Source organism: Mus pahari, chromosome 2 (genome assembly GCF_900095145.1).
Source record: "Mus pahari chromosome 2, PAHARI_EIJ_v1.1, whole genome shotgun sequence".
Taxonomy (NCBI): Eukaryota; Metazoa; Chordata; class Mammalia; order Rodentia; family Muridae; genus Mus; species Mus pahari.
Window position 1 is genome coordinate 102,153,787 of NC_034591.1, and position 16,456 is coordinate 102,170,242.

The 16,456-nt window shown below is 48.9% G+C and overlaps 2 pseudogenes; both read left to right on the forward strand.

Moving 5' to 3' along the window:
- On the forward strand, positions 1-9,968 carry LOC110316853 (annotated as a pseudogene).
- On the forward strand, positions 4,629-4,747 carry LOC115063523 (annotated as a pseudogene).
- Positions 9,969-16,456: the final 6,488 nt, after the last annotated feature.

A 16,456-nucleotide genomic window follows, 5' to 3' on the forward strand; every position in this document is an offset into this window, starting at 1 on the left:
ATGACATTGAAAATATTGAATGAAACAAGAGGAGGAATGCTGAAGTTTGCAGCAATGATCTGCCACCTCACCTCCGCAAAAGACCTGCCTCAGAAGGCAAGTGCCCAGCCACCGTGAGGAAGAGGACCCCTGAATTCCTGATATTGATGGGACAGCCCTCAGAGTCCTCAGCTTCAAGACGTTCTGGGGCCTAGTGGAGCAGCACACCACAGAAATCCACGAGCTTCTGCCCAGGAATCACTCAGCAGCCAGGCCAAAACCGCACAGCTTAGTGTTCTACTGCAGCCAATCAAAACATCGCTGGCCTTTACGTCTCTGTGGGCAATGTGATAGTCACGGCAGCAATGCACTGCTTGTAGAACGTGGGCAGACATCCTTTGAGCCTCCCTCTCCTCTAAAGACCGCCACTCTTAATGTGCTATAATAACCTTCCCTCTGAGGCGTGCCCCACCACCAGGTAGGTGATGTCTCTCCTCTGGATACTTGAAACAGCTTGATAAGGTTAGGATGGGCAAGGGCTTTCATGATGCTGACTTCCCTGCGATAAGTGAGACATGCTTCTTGCTGTTCCTGAGAAGTTTTACAGCCACACGGGTCAGTGTGCACACATGGTAGCCAGTTTGACTGCTGAAAAAGTTTCCTTTGCCCAGGGTCATCATTGTCTTCTAGTCAGTGGTGAAGTTTTCCTTGATAGAGTAGCAGGCCTCTAGGCCAGGCCCTGCTGTATAAGCCTCTCCTTGATATGGCTAGAACCAAACTTAAACTTGCATTGAAAATTTTTTAAAAAATAGAAACATTTAAAATCGGGCCCACAAGCTACAAATTCCTCCATCAAAAAGACAAGAAAATAAAGGTCAGAAACATGTCCGACAACCTAGCCAGGTCTTTGAATGCTTGGGAAGAGAAAAACAAAGCAGTTTTCAAGGGAATAGACAGAAAATATGACATAGGTCTGGTTGACAAGGACCAACTGCAAACTGAAAGAACACAACAAAGGACCACAGACAGTGAGCTGCTCACTGGAAAGGCCAAGAGTCCTCTCACCTGATGTCAGCAAGCACTGGGAGCCAAGGCACTCAGGTCCAAGAGAAGTGGGTAAGACAACAGACCCCCAAAACCCACAGTGTCCAGGCTGGGGAGCTGCCTCCGGGGTCCAGAAGGTCTGCTTCTCCTGCAAAGGACCTTCAATTGATTCTCAGGACCCAGGTCAATTCCTCAACTCCAGTTCCAGGAGATCCTCCACCTCTGGCTTCTAAGGGCACCCACACAGCACACTCAAATGTAAAAATAGTAATAAAATTATTCTATATAATCTTATTTACATGACCTCTGAAGGGCATAAAGGGGCATCGATTTCCTGGAAGTGGAACTACAGGTGGCTGTAGTGGGAGTTTTGGTTTTTTTTAAAAACCCAGTTATGTTATATGCATCTGGATGTTGGCACCGCAAAGCAAGAGACTGATAGATTGATTGTGTGCTAACTCTAAATGGTACTGTGTGTGTAATCCCAGACGGTCAAGAAAAAGCATGAAATCAATCTATAAGCCCTTTCTAAAGGACAATGTTCTGCTCTGTAGCAAGCCTCTAGTGCTTATGAGATCGCAAACCTTACTATTGTTGTGTTGGGGTTGAAGTTTGAAGAGGATGTTGGCAGGACACAGACAACACATCACACATCTAGGCATGATCAACTTAGCTGTGACCAGCCTGAGAAGAGTCCTCCCAGGTCAGATGAGAGACATTAGACAAAGTGAAAGTCAGGAGAGTCCCATAAAGATGAGCCCACAGTAATTATAAAATTTATGAATGGTGGAGACAGAAGGGTCAGCATTAGAGTCCTCTTTGGCTACACAGTGATGCTGAGACCAGCCTGTGCTCCAGGAGACCCTGTCTCATGAAACCAAACTGCAAAAACAAAAGATGACAAAAGAGGAGAAAGGACTGCTTTTGTTTTCTGCATGATCCTCATTCCCAATGCTTAAAAAATTAATGGTTGCTGATAGACACAGGCATAGACACAAGTGAGTGTGACATCAGTGACTAAGGTGTGAGGGCTGTGGTCAGCCATTTCCATGCACAGGAAGGTACCTCCCACCAGATGTCATCATTTCTACACATTAAAGGGACCTCACAGGACCCACCCAGAACCAATTCCATGACAGATACCAAAGACACTGAACTGTGGTTTAGCAGGGTTAAGAAGGACATTCTTAATAAAATGTTCGCTGTCGCCCGGAGGCAGCATCTGTCTCCACATTCCACACAAGCACTGGCTAGCAAGTCTACCAAGCTAAATCATCACACAATGAAACACAGGTACTGTCCAGCAATGGGAAGCCGAGCCCAACTTGCCAGTTCTCTAATCACATATTTGATTTTTGAAAGTCACAGGATAGACCCTCCCTCCTCAGTAACCCCTTGGAAAACAGGAAGGAACCTGAAAGGGGTTTTGTTGCTGGGTCATGAAGGTTCTGCTCCCCCTGCCTCACCACTAACAGATGAGAAGATTGGGGTTGGAGGAAGGATTTTAGTCAAGCCTAGACTTGGATATTCGGGGAGCTTCTCCTTGTCAGCAGACAGTCCCCCTGTTTTTCCAAAGGGACAAGTGTTTAGAGGTGGGTTCCGTGGAGTGCTGGGCAGGCCATTTCAGCACTAGGCTCTTTCTGTCCCTGGACATGGTCTTTGAGCTCTTTGGCCAGCAGAACTCAAGGGCACAGGCTTGATCCTTTGCTTCCATATCATTATTGCCCCCACGTCCTGTGCCTGATAACACACTAGCTTTAGTGCCATATTCATCTCCTTAAGACAGAAGGTACCCCATGGAGTCGGGCATGGTGGTGCACGCTTTTAATCCTAGCACTTAGGAGGCAGAGGCAGGAGGATTTCTGGAGTTCGAGGCCAGCCTGGTCTACAAAGTGAGTTCCTGGACAGCCAGGGCGATACAGAGAAACCCTCTTGAAAAACAAAACAAAACAAAACAAAACAAAACAAAACAAAACAAAACAAAACAAGAAAAAGAAGGTACCCCCACGGGATGACAGCTGCAGACAGAGGGACCCAAGTAGGACCCAAGCAGGGACAGGCTATGGTATGTCCCACCAAGGAAAGTTCTTCCTGGAGTACAAAACTGACTCTTTTGAGACTTACATTTATCCCGTCTCTGGATTCTTTTCAGCACCCCAATTCCATAGTTAGCGTCAAAAAATGGTAGTGAGCATTGCCTTTGGCCTTGCATGGAGTCATGGCTTTTGAACTGCTAGGAAGATCCTGTGATAACCAGATCAGAGGAGACTTCCTGCTAAAGCACGGAGACACATTAGTGCCCTTCCCTAAGGCACCGTCCAGTCACCATGGCCTGTCAGTCCTCTGAACAGGAGGGCTTGGTGTGACGTGACCTGTACTTGAAAAGTAAGGGTCTGAACAAGGATGGGAAATAGGGAGGGACTTGGAAGGGGCGGGGAAGAGGCCGTGTGATCAGGGGATGCGGTCAAAGTTCTTCCTGTACACGTATGGAAATGTCACTGTGAGATTGCTCATGCTGTGTGGTTAATATAAATCAACATTCCAACACAGTGAAAGGAACAAAGTCACATGAAATATGACATTCTTAAAACTTATTTAAAAAGTCTAATTAACAATAAAAGTAAAAGTTCCCCCAATAATACTTCAAACCAAGAAAGGGCAGGAAGAGAGAATTAGTTTAAATCCAGAAAACAAAAACATCTAAACTGAAACATAGGAATATAGAAGAAAACGCACAATGTTTGCATCCAATAAATCCATGAAGATCCAAGTGAAGTGGCTCCCCAGCCTAGAAGTCCAGATGTTCTCCAGCCAATCAGCAGCTCCTGCACTGTAAGGACAGGGGACAGCCTCAGCCAGAGGAAAATGACCTCATAGTGCTGAGGTTATTTTAAAGTACATTTTTAATAAGCCATAGCATTTTCAAAGGATAGTGGGCAACATGAGTTACCCAGGGAAGAACCAAAAATAGGAATGAGCAAAGGGGTCATCATGGGAGGAGGTTCAGCTCAGCTTGCAGAATGCTCACCCAGTGTGCACAGCAGCTCGGATTTGATGGACAGCAGCACAGACCAGTAAGCAGCACAGACCAGTGCAGCTGTGAGTGGTGGAGGCGGGAAGCTCAGGACGTCAAGGGCACCTTCTGCACCTTCACAAGGTCAGTGATAACCAGGGGTGTAGGCAATGCTGGAGACAGAAAAGAGGAAGAGAAACAAAGCTAAAGACAGAGACAAGGAGTCGGGGGGATGCGTCATAAAGCAGGGAGCAAGGCGGCGAGCCGATAGCCTCAGCCACTCACGCTGTGCCAGACAGCTTCAGGTTCTGTTTTTGTTTTTTTAATTTTTATTTTGATTTCCTGTGCATTAGTGTTTTGCCTATATGAGGGTGTGAGATTCTCGAGAGCTGAAGTTACAGACAGTTTTGAGCTGCCATATGGGTGCTAGAAATTGAACCCCTGTCCTCTGGAACAACAGCCAGTGCTCTTAACCATGAAGCCATCTCTCCAGCCCAGGCTGCCTCAAATTTAAGCCCCGCACGGCCTACATACTACCAGGTCATGCAACGCAGAGATACACATTAAAGACCTTCTCAGAACCACAAAAAGCCCTGCCCTTAGAGGCACTGTATGCGTGGCTGCTGTGTCACATGTACATCATGGGTGACAGAGGGGAGAGAAGTTCTCTGTGCTAAGTGTGTTGACCTATGAGATTAGTAGCCTAACATTCAAAAAAAATCTAGCCTAAGAAGACCACCAGTTTGTCACCAAGAGCCTGGACAAGGACCTAACCTTACACTACCATCACTCTGGTGCCTGGCAGACCTGGACAGGTTCCCAGTATGGAAAGCAAGCCAGAGACTAGAAAAATGACGCCAAGCAGGAGTGAGTGAGCCCAAGACAGATGGGTACTCAAGTGGGCCTGTAGAAGAGCGAACCTGAACTGACCACAACACTTGCTCCATCAGGCCTAGACTCGGGGCTAGCCTGAGGTGAATGTCACCCAGTGGCCAGGCCTGGGGGAGACACACCACCCTTGAGATGACCCCTGCCAGGCACCATAATTTGTGAGCAGAGCAGAGCGCTGGTGAGACCATCTGAAATGATCCCAGACACGCAGAGACCCCCTGGGCACCACTAAGTGGAGCAAGTAGGTGCTAGAGAAATGGAAGAGAAAGAGAAACAGAAGGATGTAGGCAGGACCAAGAGAGGCAAAACTGGAGAGTTGAGGGTAGTGAGGAACAGCCTGATGTGGTGATGTCACCTGGGACCATAGTGGAGTCCTGTGCTGACAATGAGGGTCACATCTGGGTCGAAGGCCTTGCAGCATCAGGGATCTGTCACTTCCAAAGGGCAGGTAGATATCCCTGGTCTGGCCTGCTGTGGGGACATGTTGATGTCTGAAGGCTGTGCAGCACTAGCCCCACCCTTCGCCCAGGCATTGTGGGAAGGCTGGCACTACAGGCCTGAGAGCAGGAGAGCCAGCCACAGTACTCAGGGGTCCAAACAGTGCAGGAGTTGGGGGTTAGCTGGCCCCTAGGATGCTGGCCCCATGGTAGAGCTGGCCCTACCATTAGTGTCCTTGTGGTAGTGTGGATGAGAGAGAGGTATATCCTCCGTACTTAGCCCTCACCATCTGCCACAGGCAAGAGACCTGGCCCTGGGGACATGGGAGCAGGAGAGCTGGCCCTGTCCTTCACCGGCTGCAGTATTGGAAGAGCAATCCCTGACCTCACCTGGGTAGCACAGCAGAGTTGGACTGAGATGTGGGGATTGTGGGTGAGATGGCCCAGAGGGCATGAGTGTGGCTGCCTCTTGTCTGCTGTGCCTTGGCATGGCAAGGGAGAGACCCCTTCCCTTTGTATTTGCCCTCACCATGGAAGCAGGAGGAGAGTTGGCTCCATGAGGTCATGAGAGCAGGAGAGCTGGCCCTGCCCCTCCCCCGGGCAGCACAGTAGAACTGACCCTGATGGCAGGGTACAGGGGAGCAGGCCCTGAGCTGTGAGCATGGGAGAGCTGGCCCTGCCTCTCGTCTGTTATGCAGCAGTGACTGCCACCCTAGTCCCTAGCCACCTAAAGCAGGCAGGAGAGCTTCTCTTGGCTCATGAGAGAGGGAGATGTGTCTCTGCCCCTCCCAGCCCTCCCACCTGCGGCAGCAGTCTGCAGAGTGGGCCCTGCAACCTTGCCTGGGCATCATAGTATAAAGTGGCCCAGGATGTCAGGGTTGCAGGTGATTTGGCCCTGCTGCTTGTCTGCTGGGCACTGGTAAGTAAGGGGCAGAGTGTGTGTCAGCCCCTTATCACCATCTATGGTAGACAAGAAAGCTGGTCACAGGATGCTGAGTGGGAGAACTGGCCATGTCCCTAACTGGCTGCAGCACTCAGGGGTGGTCCCTGCACCTCACCTGGGCAGCAGGATGGAGCTGGCCCTGGTTGTGGGGGTTGAGGGTGAGCTGGCCATAGGGGCGTGGGAGCATGAGAGCCAGCAGGCTGACTGTCTCTGAGCCTCTCAGACCCAGATGCAGGCTTTCAGTTGGTTCACCCCAACATCTATCCTATCAGCGAACTGCTGGAGCGCACTAAGAGGCTGGTTCTACAGATCCAAAACTACAGGATTCCCACGACTCAGGGCAAGACCAGCATACCCAAGAAGAGTCCCAGTGATGTTCCATTATTGAGTAGCAGAAGCCAGAGGCTCTATACTGGACCAACAAGTCATTGCGATGAACATTTACAAGTGAAGAAGTGTGGACAAAAAAGAATATTATGGGCACGCAGACACACTACAGCTCCCAAGAGATGTTTTTTTCTCTATTGCAGGGAAAGGATGCAAGAGCAGAGGATGGGTACACGGGGAAGGGAGATGAGTGGGATCTGGGTATAGGATGTGAATAAAGTTCACAAAAAAAAAACAATAAAACTTTTAAAAATCTAAATAAAGAAAATACAACATAACAAAAAAGCCACTTCAACAATGGGATTTTATTTCTAACATAAAAGACATTACTATGATTAAGGGGTGCAGAAGGTTAACATTAGAAGAACTGATCCAGGCGTCCTTCCTTTCTCCTCAGTGCAGGGCCTTGGCTTCTGAGAGGTTCCTAGTCCCATGCTGCATGGAAGTGAGACATCCAGGGAACCCACAGGGCTGACAGAGCTGGGATCTCATTGCCAGGACACCCATTAGAATCTACTCAGTAGTAATGAGCTTCCCCAAACCATCCAGCATCCACGGAAGAAGTCCCAGGAGCCCTCGGCATTGTCACCCTCCTGCCTGGGTCTTCTAAGGTTTACCCACCAGATGCTCCTGCAGAAAGGTCAGGCCTTGCAAAGGCTGCCTGGGGCTGAAGTCAACTCTGAACTTCTTCATCACTATATTTAGCATGTATGCATGCCTGTGCACTCACACATGATATATTTAACTTGTGTCCTTGTCCATGTGTGTCCTGTGGGCATGCATGTGTATGCTCAACTTTATATGTGCATCATACACATCTAAACGTGTACTTTAATCTCAAATGGCAATTTACAGGTGCTGAACACCTGGACTTTTGGACACAGGCATTCGAAAGGCCATCGAAGTTGAAATGAACCTGTCTAGCTAGATGGTGGTGGCACATGCCTTTAATCAGAAAGAAGAGGGGATGGATCTCAGTGAGTTCTGGGCCAGCCTGGTCTACAAAATGAGTTATAGGATAGTCAGAGCTCAATATAGAAACACTGTCTCAAAAAAAAATGAAAAAGGGAAGTGTATCTGTCTCCATCTCCAAGTGCTGAGTCTTCTCTGCACTCTGGAAATAAACTCAGATCTCCGCTGTATGGGAAGCAGGCACCGTAAGCACAGAAAACGTCATCATCCCAGCCTTCTTGTGCTTCTAAATCTCACCCAGGCTGCAGATGTCACATTTGACTTGCAGCCCGGCCAACTCTCATTAAGGATCTGAGGACCAGGAACAGCAGGGCATCTATGCAACTTCTTCCAGGGACCTTTCCCCGGGCAGTCCAAGTATGAAAGGTATTTTGTTCCTTTATTAGGGCATGCATGGAAAAAAGAAAAGACAGGGTGTTGCTACAGAATGGCCAGAAGGGGGCAGGATAACATCAGTTTATAACTACTGCAGAGCCAAAAGATTGGAACTTGAGAGGGGTCCCCTCTGAAGGTTGGCTTCCCTGTTCACCCTGGCTAAGAACTGTCTAGTCCTACTACTTGAACTTTCTGAAACAAAGAGGGGCTAGCCATTAGCCTGCCTGTCTACAGTTCCAATGGACTCTAGCTCACCATACTAAAAACGGATCAAAGCAATCTCTGTGTCTTTCTCTCTTAGCCTCCTCAGACATCTCCAGAGAGATGTTCATTTGAGATTATAAAGTGGCCTCCGGCTGCATGACAAGGGTTAAAGGATAAGGTTGCTGTACACAGGTCCCAAGGAACCAAGTGTTTTCACTGCCGATGAGTCTCGTTCGGGAGACTGTTGTGATTCTCAGCCTTTCTCTTCCCCTGTGCGCTCTTCATTCTCTGGTTCTGTCTGCCTAGCACCTCCTGGGGAAGCTGCTGTGCTCTTCCAGAGAAGGCTTCTGTTCATCGGAGTGCAAAGGGACCACAAGCTCTACACAGACGAGGACTTCATCCAAGGCTGTCACAGGTCTCTAACTGGTATGTCCTGTGTGGATAAAGACAAACCAACCCTGGAGGAGGAAGCTGATCCTGGAACAGAGTGGAAATTGAGAACACACCTCCCAGAAAGGGGCTGAGCTTGTGGGAGTGGCGCTCAAGGGGAACCCGGAAGAGATGGGAAGGGGACTGGGATTTCCTGCCGAGCTGTTGCTCCCTGGCTATTGGTCACTTTTTTCACCCAAACACCAGTGGATGCTGGCCTGAACTTCCACTATCCAAAGCCAAGGATAGGCTCCGCCCCATGCTGGTTAGGTAGCTGACCATGAAGTTGAGCTCCAGACTAGAAGTGTGGCAGGCTGGGGTGCCCTGTGTGCGTGCTGACCGGGGCCTCCCAGGGCTTTGGTCGCGCCCTGGCCCCCGCAGCTAGCCCGGTTGCTGTCGCCCCAGTTCGGTGATGCTCCTAAGCGCACGCAGTGAGTCGGTGCTGCAGCAACTGACTGAGGAGCTGGGCACTCAGCAGCCTGACCTGAGAGTGGTGCTGGCAGCCGCCGATCTGGGCGCCGAGGATGGCGTGCAGCGGTTGCTGAGCAAGGTACATGAGCTCCCGAGACCCAAGGGCTCATCAACAACGCAGGTGAGATTCCCGACCAGGTGAGATCTCACCTCATCGCCTTTTTTGGTTAGATGGACGGCAAGTCCCTAAAAGTTCAAAGTCCAAGAGGGTGTACCAGTGTCATTGATGGTTGACAATACCTCCTGGCAGGTGTGTGAGTCAAGACTTTTTGAGCAAATCCCTCTGCTTCACTAAAGAGCATTCAGGTGTATTCTTAGCTGGCATTAGGGGTGTCTGCAGAGCTGGGGCAGAGGGATAGCAAACGCCTATGGGGAGGAACTGTGGAAGGCTGAGGGAGAAGAGCGCCCCAGTTGTCATTTCTTTGGTCCTGTTTTTGTTTTTGTTTTTTGTTTTTTTTCAGGCACTCTTGGGGATGTTTCCAAAGGCTTCCTGAACGTTCATGACCTAGCTGAGGTGAACAACTACTGGGCTCTGAACCTGACCTCTATGCTTTGCTTGACCTCCAGCACCTTGAATGCCTTCCAGGATAGCCCTGGCCTGAGCAGGACTGTGGTTAGCATCTCATCTCTGTGTGCCCTGCAGCCCTTCAAGGGCTGGGGTCTGTACTGTGCAAGGAAGGCTGCCTGAGACATGCTCTACCAGGTCCTGGCTGTTGAGGAACCCAGTGTGCAGGTGCTGAGCTATGCCCCAGGTAGGTGGGTGCTCCTGACAATCCTGTCCCTAGACTTAGCTGACACCTTTCTGCCATACCACCTCCAGTAGGATCTGTGTGACAAGTTTCACAGAGTGAGGCAATTGACCTCAAAAGGGGGAGGCCTCCTGGAACTGGTTGTGGAACTCTTCGCTGGAGAAAAATTATTGAGCTGTAGTTCTCGTGGCGATCTATCTGTTTGTTTTCTCGTATTCCTTTTCTTACTTACATGGTCCTGGTAGACTAGGCCAAGATCTTAAGTGAGAATAATGGGTCAGAAACCATTCCAGAGATGGGGTCACTAACATGACCTTATCCCAGGGGAAACCAACACTTTACTTTCTAAATTATTTACAAAACTATGATGATAGATAAAAACTTTCCCAACAATAAAATTTCATGTGTGTCATCGGAGGTGAGTTTTGGTATATGGTAAAGAAAACCTTAATTAGAAAGAATTAAAATAGTTTGAATTTACGCATTGAAGATTTATATTTAAAAAATCAGGCATTAGATGTTAAATAATAATTGACCATGGGCTGGAGAGTTAGCTCAGCGGTCAAGAGCACTGACCATAAAGATTTATTAACCTGCTCCTGGAAATATGCCACTAGCCTTGGACAGCTGCGCCCACTGAATACATCCTTTCAGAATTGTTATATTTTGATGGTTTATAATGATGTTACCTGTTCTGTTTGTGATTCACTGAATACGTAGTTGTAATGCTTGGATGATTTTTGTGCTTTACTGTGCCAAATGATTTTTGTTGGTATCTGTGATGGTTTCACTGGGTATAGTTTTTACTAGATGTAATGTTTGGTTTTTTAATGTATAAAATCCCATGCTTGAGAGCTGCAAAATACACTCAGATTCAAAATGCCTCTGTGTTTGTTTCTGTTTGTCACCACCAAATCCTTACCCACCTAGCTTCAAGGACCCTCATTCCAGGGACCCCCATACCCGACTGGGGTGGTCCATGGCACCTTTCTGGGGACTGGGCAAGCCGGGGAGCCTGATCTATATTCTCAGTAAAGAATCCAAAGACTATCAGGGCCCTGCTACCTCTGGTAATGACTCCTCACTTTGCAAGAAAAATACAGACTCCAAGAAGTTGGAGCAGTTAGGGCAGAGGTACTCAGCTTCAGGAGTTGTCTGATTAGCAGGGGAGATAAACATCCAGACACATAAGAATGAACTAAGACTAAAACTAAACAAACAAACAAACAAACAAACAAAATGCCTTTGTATGTTTAGCTGTCTGCTTTTGTCCCTCAAGGGACACATACTATCCCTCCATGCGTGCCCAGCACCCAATAAAGCTNTATGGAAGATGGACACATAGAATGTTCAAAGACAAGCAAAGAGTGGTGAGTGGTGAGCAACTCCGGCTAAGCAGTGCTGGCACACTGAATGGAATGCAGAAAGGGTGAGCATGGAGAAGATAGGGCCCCTGTTCTTGTGGACACTGAAGGCTCNGAGGACTTCTGAGACCTTGTCTTGTCCCTCCTACCTATTAAGATGCCACCGTGCCTTTCTTCTAAACTTGTGACTTCTGCTTAGAAGGTAGNGACATGCACTAGAATGAGCAAGCAAGGGCTGGGATGCAATTGTCTGTACCTCTTTGGACCAGGACAGGATTCTGGCAGGCAAAATGGCCTGTCTCATGCTGGAGGGAGGCAGGGCCAGGGTCCAAGCTTGCCTCTGACTTCTCATCTATACTGCGTTTCCTCATCTATGTAGCACCTGCCTATGCACACATGCATGATATTTCTTGTTCCAGTATCCAGCTCACCTGCTCTGAGNTCAGCCTAGGCTCCTTCAGACAGCAGNGATCACATGTAAACCACAGCCAGGAGGGNACCCNGTTCCAGAAGGGCCCAGCGCTAAGTTAGCTCTCTGGAGGCTGCCTCAGTTTTCATGGAGGAACTGAGAAGCCTCCCCCAGAGCCTGAAGACAACAGGGGCCAGCCCAGTTTTCATTTCTGTCTCTGGGAGAATCTTCTAACAGGTTACAAAGATAGAAACGTCTGTGAGGGAAGATAGGGAGCCCCTGCCCAGCGGTGCTCAAGGAGATAAAACTGAGCGAGGAGGAGCACTTGAGAAGTGAGCAGAAGTTCAAAGTCAGCCCTGGCTACACAGCAAGTTAGTGGCCAGCACGGGCTACAAGAGAGTGTCTCAAAACACAAGAGAGCAGGAGGAACAAGGGAGGACCAGGCTAGAGGACATTCTAAGTTAGCCAAGTGTTCTTCCAGTCCTTGTGATTTTTCTGCCCTAAAACACCATTACATTTTGGGAGGTTTCACAATTCCATTAGCAAACAGGAGACATGTTCCAGAAATGCAAGTAAAAGTGACAGAGCTTGTTAGAAAGTGACAGTGAGTGAGGGCTTTGATAGCCACTTCACACCCTGCCCACATGGCAGTGCTGTGAAAAGGTCGCAGCTCCCATGAGATGCCCTCTTGGCACTGTCCCTGTGGCCCTTGGCCTGCTGTGGTACAGACTCAGGACCAACAGGCCTTCAGGAAAGAAGTGCTGAGGGATCTGGTTCTTGTGCAGTCCACAGTCATGGGTTGGACACTCAGTGGGACTGGTCTGCAGCCAGCCTCTTGGCACACCTTTGACAAGGGCCTTACAGTTCCTGGCCATCAAAAACAAACAAACAACAAAATGACAGCCCTGCTCTGCATCTGCTTGTTAAAAGAACCCGCTGACCCTCCTGTGCCCAGCAGAGGGCGCACTGGGGCTGTGCAACGTGGAAGGTGGGGCCTGTCCTGCCTCTATTGTGCAGGTCCTGCAGGATTCCCCAAGGTGGAAGGGGTTAGGTGACTTCTATCGCCTTTCCCAGGGGAGTCTGCTCACCATCTCTGGAATGACAATGGCTGAGTTCAGACCCCTGGGCTGCTGCTTACAAGCTGTAACCCACAGCCAGTTGCTCTGTGCCTCTGAAAAGACCGTTCATTACAACACATTTAAGTAAATCATAGCACCCATCCCAAAGGGTCGTCATGAGTGCAGAGTAGGCTAGTGTTTNTGTTTGGCACTGAATGCCCCAGGGTTGATAAAACCCTGTTGCCTCTTTCATTTTTGGCAAGGCCTCTTGTAGCTAAGGCTGGCCTCAAACTGTAAAATGACCCTGAGTTTCTGATCCTCCTATGTCCACCCAAGGGCTGGGATTATAGGCAAGCGCGACCATGCCTAGGTTTCTGCAGTGGTGGGGATGGAGGCCTTCATGCATGGGTAAGCACTTCCAACTGAGCTACACTACCACCTCCACTACTGCCTTGTGACATCACACACACAGCCCTCTCTCTAAGGGACCAGGTTCCCTGCCCTTGCTGCTCTGTGGCAAGATCTCTCACACACTGCACTGCTCCTGTGTCAGCATCTTCTAAGATTCTACAGCCTAGACATTTCCATGCTTGTCTTGAGCAGGTCCCCATCCCCTCTCTGAGCTTCTGTTTCCTTAGGAGGAAGGAATTCCTGCTTTTTGTTTGTTTGTTTATTTGTTTCATTCTGTTTTTCCTGCAAACCTCTCTTCAAAATTGGCCAGGCTGCATATGATATCAGCATTGCCTTCTGCAAGTGGGTGGGCCAGTCTACGGTGCTTTCTGTCCTGGAGACACAAGAGTTCTTCCCAGGCCTCTTGCTTTTTCCCTGGGATGGGGGCGGGGGTAGCGGTTAAGGGTGTGGAGCATCCAGCACCAGCACAAACCCTAGTAAGGTCACCCTGCCTCTCTCCATGATAGAGCAGCAGTTCAGGGAGAAGTACCGCATGCTTCCACAAGGTGGCGGACTTTCTCAAATCTACTGAATGCAGAGGCTTCATGTCCTAAGAGCTCCCTTGTTCTATCCTCAGGGGGACCCAAAGGATTGGAGGAGGTCAGAAAGGGATAGAGTCACTCTTCTTAGGAGGCCACAGGGCCACCTTAGTGACCTGCAGCCATCCCTGCCCACTGGGATTTCCCCAGCATCAATTCTAGCCCACGACTCAGCCCATGTCTACAGAACAACCCTCAGAGCTGGAACTTTCATGCTGGCCACCAGGGCCTTAACCATCTGTCTCCTAGAGTTCATAGCCTGGCCTTAGTCAACCCACACACTAACAATTAACCCATGCAAGCACATACATAAATACATGCCTGCACATGCACAGAGTCCAGCTGCAGGGGTGAGCAGGGCTGTGGATTAGCCAAAAGGCAAACATGGCTTTTCTTTGTCTTTGTTGTCACTGAGCTGGGTCATGTTATGTTTAATAGTCTGAGCTGGGGCCTAGCAGCTATGTCTTGAGGAGCTTGGGGTGGGGGTGTTTTAGGTTTACCCCATGGAGCTGTAGTATCTCTACCCAGAAATGAAACCAGCTGGTATACGATTGGTCAGGAACGTCTCCCATGAATATGGTGAGTGAGTCCCTTCTCGTCAAAGCCTGGGGGGTACCAGTGCCACCTAAACTCTAGATCACTTTCTTAGGACATGCCTCATTCCCCTGAGTCTCCTGTCTCATGATAAGGACACTGGGGCCTTGGGTCACTGCTTTCTGGCTCCACCCATGTTGTTCCCTGAAGACCATGGTCTTACGTGCTAATATGTGTTCAGCAATTTGGACTCACATGCCATGGGGGCACACCCCTGTGTGAATATGCCAGGAGAGCCTAGCTGTGTCCTTCATTCAGACTGAGGGAGGTGAGCAGTGGGCCTCCCCAATCACCAGAAAGCAGACACCCCAGGGTGACAGCTCTCCAAGAGGAATTACATCTCAATGACCTGGTGTGCAATCAAGATGGGCATGGGACTAGAAGCTCCGGGATAGCATGCTGGATAATTGGGTGGAGAATCCCTTCAAGCCTTCTCCTGGAGCCCAGTGGAGGCAATGGTTAAATGGGGGAGATTTGAATAGAGGAAGGGGGTCATCCTTGCCCTGTTCGCCTGTCTTCTTTCTGTAGTTTGGAGACAAGGACTGGTGCTGGGCTTCTCTGAGACATCATAGAGCCCACCCTAGGAAGTCTGAGTCACCTTCCTCCCCAGATATTTACATCCCTGTCCCTTTTGTCCCTTAGGAAACCGCACCTTCGGATCTAATAGCCCTAACTGGAGTTAGGAGGCCAACTTAATTTTTAGTGAATTTTAATTTTATTGAAGAGATGAGAAGAAAAATTACTCTCATGTTTTGGGGTCCCCCACATGATAGAACCTCCCACATATGACCCAGAGATTCTGTGATACATCAGCTAAGAGACCTGAATACAGACTGATACAGTACAGTACAGTATCTAGTACCTTTTCCCTGAAGCAAAGAAAAAGAGGCTCCCTGCAGAGGCTCCGCTTCCTCCCAGACCTGAGGGATGCTCTCGGAGCTTCAGAAGTCTCTGGCCCACGCCCTGGCTGCTAAGGGCTGTCTGGCTCAGGCAGTACTGGCATCTAGGATTGGTATTTTCCAAGCTTAGCCAGAAGAAGCTATATCTCATGACCTTTAACTAGGCCCAGGCCACTACAGCCATTTGCTGAGATTTTCTGAAATGTCAGTGAGTGAGTGGCTACCAGAGTGAACCCCAGGCACGTGACAGGAGAGAAGCATTGTTCTCTAGAAGAAAGCTGAGTGTTTCTTGTGTGTGTGTGTGTACTGTGTATGTGATTTTTGTTTATATATGTATATTATAGCATACATAACATACATAAGGGCAATCGATTAAAGGATTAAAGTCGTGTATCTTCCTCTTTCTTTCTTTCTTTTTTTTTTTTTTTTTTGAGGGGCGCTGTTGTTTTTATTTGTTTGGGGGTTTTGTTTTTTGGACATAGGGTCTCTCATAGAACCTATAGCTCACCAATTCAGTTGCACTGGCTGAGCAGAGACTTCCAGGGATTCTCTTGACTTTACCTCCCCAGCACTGGAATGACAGGCACCACTGCACCAAGCTCTTTACAAGACTGCTAGAGACCTGAGCTCAGGTCTTAGTGTTTTAGCAGAAAGAGTTTTACCATCTGAGCCATTTCCTGTGCCCCAAAGGCTTGCATGAAACTCAAAAGCATCCAGGGGCAAAGTTAGAAAGGAAATACCTCTTTGCTTGCTGGAGCATTCAGACACAGAAAACAAACTAGGCCTGGTAAGGATGAAAGACTGGGGCAGGTGAGCAAAACCATGATGGAGAAAGATCCAGAAACAGGGAACCCAGAGAGGAAGCAATAAGACACTGAGGTACAGCAATTTACACTTTTATGGTGGAAGAAGCCACACACTCCTACTTTCACATGTATACCTACACACACACACTGACACACACACACACACAAACATGCACACAGACACACACATACACACATGCACACTGACACACACATGCACACAGACACACACATACACACATGCACACACACATACACACATGCACACACACATACACACATGCACACACACATACACACATGCACACACACACACACACACACACACACACACACACACACTGCTCATGCAGCCACCCTGAGCCTTGCTGGAAATAATCCCTTACATTTGCAAGGCTGGGGCCTCAGCTGCACAGGCAGCGCCGAGCTGCTACCTTGCACAT